An 8,543-nucleotide genomic window follows, 5' to 3' on the forward strand; every position below is an offset into this window, starting at 1 on the left:
TGTATACTTTTAATAGTATTTTATAGTCAGTGCAATTTTATAATGGATTTTAATATCCTGTCTCCTCCTCCTACTTCAAATATTCTATTTTGAGCCCTTTAATCCTCTATGTGAATTTTTGGCTTGGCTTAGCATATTACATATCATGGCGCAAAATTGGAATTTCATTTAAACTGTGAGTTATATTGGGGAAAAAGAACATCTTTGCTATATTTAGTTTTACCCATCCATAAGCCAAGTATATAACTTATATATGTGGAAAAGCTTTTATTTTATATATATTTCTTCTTTGGTGCCTGTTAGCCAATAAAATTTAATGAGTTACTTCATTAAATCTCATGCATCGTTTGAAAGATTTATTCACAGGTACTTTATAGTTTTCTTTGTATTATAATTAGTATACTATTTTTTTTAGCTCATAGTGCTGTAACAAGTTACCATAAACTGGGTGGCTTAGACAACAAGCATTTATTTCTCACAGATCTGGAGTCTGGAAATCCAAGTTCAGGATGTCAGCATAGTTGTGTTCTTGGTGAGTGCCTTCTTCCTGATTTGCAAAGAAGGGTGTCTTCTAGCTGTATGTTCATATGGTAAAAATTGAGTTCCCCAGTTCTCTGGCCTCTTCTTATATGGTCACTTGTTCCATTTATGATGTTTCCCCTCTTATAACTACCTCCCAAAGGCTCAACCTCCACTGGGATTAGGTTTTCAGCATATGAATTTTGAAGGACACAAAAACCAAGCAAACACTAGACTGTTCAGAATAGTTCAGAACATCTCTTTCATCATTCTATAGGAATATTTATTAGCCTTAGCCCTATTACTGCTTATTACTTAAAGTATATATTATTTTTGCTTTGCCAGATTTCTTTTGGTTACTAAATACCTGGAAAATCTTTTTTTTTAATCTTTTAATATAATTGTATTTCATTTGTGCCTTTTAGATTAGCTGGATACTTTTAACATCCGATTTTAGACTACTTACACCCTTGCAAGTTGATATATTTGCACTTATTATGACTGCTGACATATTTCTATTCTATTATGTTCTTTTGTAGGACATATAATATATGAACATGTATGTGCCTGTGAATGTATAGTATATAAAATCTCATAGAATTAGAAGAAACAGCTGTATTACAAAGTTCTATGGGTTTTTGCTCATTTTATTTTTTACCAAGTATCATGTGTTGCTTTATTACTTAATGTATTTTTATTGAAGTACAATTGATTTGCAGCATTATATTAGTTTCAGATATACAGCATAGTGGTTTACTCTTTTTATAGATGGGCTTCCGTTGTGGCTCAGCTGGTAAAGAATCTGCCTTTTTATAGATAATATTCCTTTAAAAGTTATTACAAGTTAAGGGCTATAGTTCCCTGTGCTATACAATATATCCTTCAGTTCAGTTCAGTCGCTCACTCATGTCTGACTCTTTGAGACCCCATGAATCGCAGCAAGCCAGGCCTCCCTGTCCATCACCATCTCCCGGAGTTCACTTACTCACGTCCATCGAGTTGGTGATGCCATCCAGCCATCTCATCCTCTGTCGTCCCCTTCTCCTCCTGCCCCCAATCCCTCCCAGCATCAGGGTCTTTTCCAATGAGTCAACTCTTCGCATGAGGTGGCCAAAGTACTATAGTTTCAGCTTTAGCATCACTCCTTCCAAAGAACACCCAGGGCTATCTCCTTTAGAATGGACTGGTTGGATCTCCTTGCAGTCCAAGGGACTCTCAAGAGTCTTCTCCAACACCACAGTTCAGAAGCATCAATTCTTCGGCGTTCAGCTTTCCTCACAGTCCAACTCTCACATCCATACATGAGACCACTGGAAAAACCATAGCCTTGACTAGATGGACCTTTGTTGGCAAAGTAATGTCTCTGCTTTTCAATATGCTGTCTAGGTTGGTCATAACTTTTATTCCAAGAAGTAAGCGTCTTTTAATTTCATGGCTGCAATATATCCTTGATGCTTATCTGTTTTTTTACACATGGTAGTTTGTATCTCTTAATTTCCTCTTTCTAATTTCCCCTCCCCCTCCCATTTATGGTAACCACTAGCTTGTTTCCTATATCTGTGAGTATTTTTATGTGTTCTATGTACATTTTTGGGTATTGTTTTTTAGATTCCACATGCAAGTGATATACTGATTTGTCTTTCTCTGTCTGACTCATTTCATTAAGCATAAGCCACCTAATGTGAAGAACTGACTCACTGGAAAAGACCCTGATGCTGGGAAAGACTGAAAGCGGGAGGAGAAGGGGATGACAGAGGATGAGGTGGTTTGATGACATCACCAATTTGATGGACATGAGTTAGAGCAAGCTTTGGGAGTTGGTGATGGACAGGGAAGCCTGGCATCTTGCAGTCCATGGGGTTGCAAAGATTCGGACATGACTGAGCAACTGAACTGAACATTCTCTGAGTTCATCCATGTTGCTGTAAGTGGCAGAATTTAAATCTTTTTATTTTTTTTATGGCTAAGTAAAACTACAGTAATTAAGATAGTGTGATACTGATTAAAAAATGAATACACAGATTAATGGAAAAAATAGAGAGCACAGAAAAAAAGACGTACAATAATAAAGTTGATTCATCTTTGACAAAGAAGCAAAGGAGATTGAATGAAGGTTTGCTGTAGGTTTATAATAAACCTTAATATCAGGTAGATGGAAGTCTTTTCTTCTCTAGTACCATGTATGCTATTCTATGTCTGTACCATTCCATGTAAACTTTGGAATCAAGTCAATAGCAATAAGAAAGCTCACTGGGATTTTTAATGAGATTGCACTGATCTATAGACAAATTTGTGCAAAATTGACATCTTAACAGTATTTAGTCTTCCAGACCATGAACACAGAATCTTAACCTTAATTTAGATATTCCTTTCTTTCATCAGCATTTTGTAGCTTCCACTTAAAGATCCTACCCATAATTTGTTAGACTTATACCTAAGTACATCTTTAATTTTTAAAAAATCTATCTTAAGCATTTTTTTAAAGTCCAAATACCATTTGTTTATTTCCAAACTACAAGAAAGCAATTGACTTTATGCATTAACCTTATATCCTATGACCTTGCTTTACTCACTTATTAGGTATAGAGGTTTTGTTTTGCTTTGCTTTTGTTTCTAGGCAATTCTTTAGACCTTTCTACCTAGAAAAGCAAGTCTCATTAATGAAGGTGATTCTATTTTCCTTCCCAATCTGTTTAGTTTTTATTTTCTTTTCTTCTTTCATTTCACTTGTTATGATTTCTAATACAAAACTGAATGAATACAAACAGGGAACATCCTTGCTTGTTCTCAAAGGCGAAAATGTCCAATCTCTCATCATTAAGTATGGAGTTAGTGATAGCTCTCTTGGTTCCTGTTCTTTTCCAATTTGAGAAAGTCTCCTTTTAATCCATAGAATTTTTATTATAGATGGTGTTGGGTTTTGTCAGATATTTTTTCTGCATTAATTTTCATGATCCTATAATTTTTTTTTTAGGCTCTGTATGTAGTAGATGACACTGACTGATATTTGAATATTGGATCTATTAGCTTTTTTTACCTGAAATCAATCCCTCTTGGTGTTGATGTAAAACTTTTGCTAAATTGTATGATTTGATTTGCTAATATTATGTTGAGTATTTTTACACCTATGTTCATGAAATATATTAGTTGCAGAATTAATTTCTTGAAATCTAGTTTTGTTATAAGTATAATCCTGATATCATAGAATGAGTTTTAAAATGCCCCACTGCTTTAATTTTGTGGAAATATTTATACAGAATTGTTATCACTTCTGTTTATAGCAGGATTCACATTTATTAATTCAACTCACTTAATAGATACAGACCTTTTCAGATTACCCGTTTCTTTTATTTTTTTTGTACCTGTTTCTTTTTGAATGAGTTTGATAGTGTGTGACTGTCAAGAAATTTGTTATTTTATTAAAATTATTAAATTTATGGTCATAAATTTATTTATAGAAGTGCTTTATTATCCTTTTAATGTCCAGAGAGTTAGTAGTTACCTGCTTACATTTCTGATATTACTAATGTGTATCTTTTCTCTTCTTTTTTGGTTATCCTGAATAGAGAATCATCAATTTTATTTATCTTTTCAAAGAACCAGCCTCTGATTCTAATTATTTTCCCTATTGTTTTTCTGTTTTCTGTTATACCAATTTCTGCTCTATTGTTTATTATTTCTTTTCTTCTACTGCTTTGGGCTTACACTGGTCTTCTTTTAAAATATAGTTTTCAAATATTTTAACTTCAAATAACTCTATATCACTTTATACATAGTACAGGTACTTTATAACAAAATCTTCCCAATTTTTCCCTTCCCTTAAGACATTGCTATCATTCGTAGGCTATGATGACCCAATATATTTGATCTGTGTTTACCATAATATTCCATTGTCTGAAAATAATACTATTTTTGCTTAAACAGTATCTTTCACATCAATTAGTAAAAAACAAAATAAAATATTTTATTTTATTTCATTATTATGTCTCAAATATTCTCCCTGTCTTTTTCAGACTTGAACTTTGATCTTAAGTTGTTCTGCCTGCGAAAATCTTTTAATAATTCCCATAAGAAAGGCCTAGCCCTGATGAATTTCCTGTTTATAGTTTTCAAAAATTTCTACTTCTCCCTCACTTTTGAAGGATAATTTCACTTAAAATTATCTAGAAAAAATTCTAGATTACTGGGGCTTTTTTTTTTGCCCTCTTTATACTTTAAATATTTTAATTCCACTTTATTTTAACTTGATTCTGTATAATTCAATGATCACTTTGATTTTTTTTCCTTATATAAGGTATTTATTTTTCTCTGATTGCTTTCACTTTGTTTCACTCTGTCTTAGGTTTTCCACAATTTAATATGATTAATAATATAAACCTAGATTTAGATTTCTGTTGTTTTTCTTTTGCTTTGTATTTCTCTATTATGATGTTTCCTCAGCTTCCTGTAACAATGTTTTGGGGCCCATAATGGATTTCTTATTTTCTCAACCATTAATGAGGCCTCCCAGGTGGAGCTAGTGGTAAAGAACCTGTATGCCAATGCAGGAGAGGAGGCGTAAGAAACGCAGGTTCAATCATTGGTCTGGGAAGATCCCCTGGAGAAGGAAATGGCAACCCATTGCTTTATTCTATCTTATCCTTGTGATATTATAATTATACATATTTTTGTCTTTTGAAGTTGTTCCACAGTTTGAATATTCCATTTCATTTTTAAAAAGTTCTTTTTTTCTGGAATGTTTCTATTGACCTTTCTTCAATTTCACATTCTTTCCTTAGTGTAATTTATTGTTGATCCCATCATGCCTGATATAGTGCATCAGTAAAAGGAACTGACAGAACTACCAGTCTCTTATTATAAGGGCTCTCTTGTTTGGCTAGACGTTGGTCTAGCCCACTTAATTTTTCTGTAACTATAGATTCCAGAGTCTTCCTGTTCCTTCAGTTCAGTTCAGTTCAGTCACTCAGTTGTATCTGACTCTGCGACCCGACGAATCGCAGCATGCCAGGCCTCTCTGTCCATCACCATCTCCCGGAGTTCACTCAGACTCACATCCATTGAGTCACTGATGCCATCCAGGCATCTCATCCTCTGTTGTCTGCTTCTCCTCCTGCCCCCAATCCCTCCCAGAATCAATGTCTTCTCCAATGAGTCAACTCTTCGCATGAGGTGGCCAAAGTACTGGAGTTTCAGCTTTAGCATCATTCCTTCCAAAGAAATCCCAGGGCTGATCTCCTTCAGAATGGATTGGTTGGATCTCCTTGCAGTCCATGGGACTCTCAAGAGTCTTCTCCAACACCACAGTTCAAAAGCAGCAATTCTTCGGCACTCAGCTTTCTTCACAGTCCAACTCTCACATCCATACATGATCACAGGAGAAACAATAGCCTTGACTAGACGGACCTTAGTCGGCAGTGTAATGTCTCTGCTTTTGAATATGATATCTAGGTTAGTCATAACTTTTCTTCCAAGGAGTAAGCGTCCTTTAATTTCATGGCTGCAGTCACCATCTGCAGTGATTTTGGAGCCCCAGAAAAATAAAGTCTGACACTGTTTCCCCTGTTTCCCCATCTACTTCCCATGAAGTGATGGGACCGGATGCCATGATCTTCGTTTTCTGAATGTTGAGCTTTAAGCCAACTTTTCACTCTCCACTTTCACTTTCATCAAGAGGCTTTTAGTTCCTCTTCACTTTCTGCCATAAGGGTGGTGTCATCTGCATTTCTGAGGTTATTGATAAATCTCCCAGCAATCTTGATTTCAGCTTGTGCTTCTTCCAGCCCAGCGTTTCTCATGATGTACTCTACATATAAGTTAAATAAGCAGGGTGACAATATACAGCCTTGACCTACTCCTTTTCCTATTTGGAACCAGTCTGTCGTTCCATGTCCAGTTCTCACTGTTGCTTCCTGACCTGCATACAGATTTCTCAAGAGGCAGGTCAGGTGGTCTGCTATTCCCATCTCTCTCAGAATTTTCCATGCTTTATTGTGATCCACACAGTCAAAGGCTTTGGCATAGTCAATAAAGCAGAAATAGATGTTTTTCGGGAACAGAAATAGATGTCTTCCTGTTCCTTAGGTTCTTTTATTTTTTTATCCCCTCTGCATTTTGGACTTTCCTAAACAGTCCTTTTTAGACATAGGTTGTGCCTTGCAGCTCTTTGAAGTATAATTTACTGTTTTGCTACAGCCCTTTGGCTGAGGTGGTAAGGTGTTGGAGAGGAGACATTCTGTAACTTCATGATTAAGTCTGAAACATTTAGCCAGCCTGTCTCTAGGCTGTGATCTTTACAAGCGTTTCTCCATTGACATAGGTTGTTTTCTGTTTTTCCCCTTATATGAGACAGGAAGAGTTTCGAATGTGGGAGTTCTTGAAAGAGAAGGAGAAATATTTTCACCTATGAAGTAGGCCTTTGCTGTAGAGAATGTTCTGAGTACACTTCACTTTGGTTACTGATCCCTTCTCTCTGCAAGAGCTAGGAGGAGATCTTTCTCCGATCCATGAGACCATGGCAGGGACAGTCTCTGGAAGTGAAGTCCATAAAATTCTATGCTTCTCTAAGACTGCAGCTTCCAAACTATTTCACATTCAGCCTCTAAAAATGCATCAGACTTATGTTCTTTGAAAGACCCAAGAAAAGTCAATGTTCAGTTAACTCAGTTATTTTTTTCTTCTTTGAAGAAAGAAGATTTCCAAGCTCTTCATGAATCAGAATTAATACCAGAAGAATACTAAATATCTTTTAAAATAAACACTAACTGATATTCAATTTTAAATAGTGTATGCAGATTTAATATGCCCTCCTTCTTTATTTAGCTATATCCGATCTTCAGTCAAGTTTATCAAATGTCTTCTGAGAATTAGAAGTGTTATTTTGTTCTTTTTAGCTAAGCAAATGGCTGTTTCATATCTCAGTTAATTCATCCTGAAAGAGAGATGGCATATAAAGTATGTCACAGGAACTATAATTTAAGCAAAGTGTATAGAATCAGAGGCCCAGAACTAAAGATGGCTCATATCTACTTCCATTCCCAAGAATTTGCAGAAATCTTAAGAAATATTTAAATTCCCTTAAGGAGCTGGACACGACTGAGCGACTGAACTGAACTGAAGGAGTACAAAGAAAATTTGAGTTGATTTTATTTCAGTTGACACAGACACAGGGGTATTCTCCATTTTTCTGCTTCCAATATCCCTAATAAAAATTATTCTTCTGCATGTGGATGGAATGTCTTGAAGCTATCAATGAGATTCATCTTGTCTAATGTATCATTTAAGATGTGTTTCCTTATTAATTTTTCTGTTTTGATGATCTGTCCATTGGTGTAAGTGGTACAACATTTTGTAAAGCAATTATCCTTCAATTAAAAAAATAAGAAAATTTAAAATATTTTTTTTAAAAAATATTAATCTCTGCAAGGGTAAAGTGAAATTCAGGCTCTCAGGACTTAAAATAATCTGATATTCCAGACCTCAAAGACATTAAATTTTTTTTTCAAGGAGAAGCTTTTAAGCAAATATAAGTAAAACAGTGATATAATATTATATTATTTAAAGTTATTTCAGTAAACTTTTTAGCAAATAAAATACATTTAGACTAGTATACAAACTTTAAGTATACAGATTGCAAATTTCAAGTAAGCACACCTTTTGTAATCAGCACTTATGAATCTTCACAAATTATACTCACATGTGTAACAAGACCTGTATCATGAAACAAACAATTACCAGTACTTTAAACATTCTCTTCATGTCCTTTTTTACCCCAGGATAATCTAAGCTTTTAGGACAGCAGCCATCAAACACGTTATACAATACTGAGTAATTAAGCTCTCCATCATGCCTGACTCTGTGACGCTATAGACTATAGTCCACCAGGCCCCTCTGTCCATGAATTTTCCAGGCAAGACTGGAGTGAGTTGCCATTTCTTCCTCCAGAGGGTCTTCTGGACCCAGGGATCAAACCCATGACTCCTGCATTGTCAGAATAATTCTTTACCATTGCAATATCTGGGAAGCCC

Source organism: Ovis aries, chromosome 3 (assembly GCF_016772045.2).
Source record: "Ovis aries strain OAR_USU_Benz2616 breed Rambouillet chromosome 3, ARS-UI_Ramb_v3.0, whole genome shotgun sequence".
NCBI lineage: Eukaryota > Metazoa > Chordata > Mammalia > Artiodactyla > Bovidae > Ovis > Ovis aries.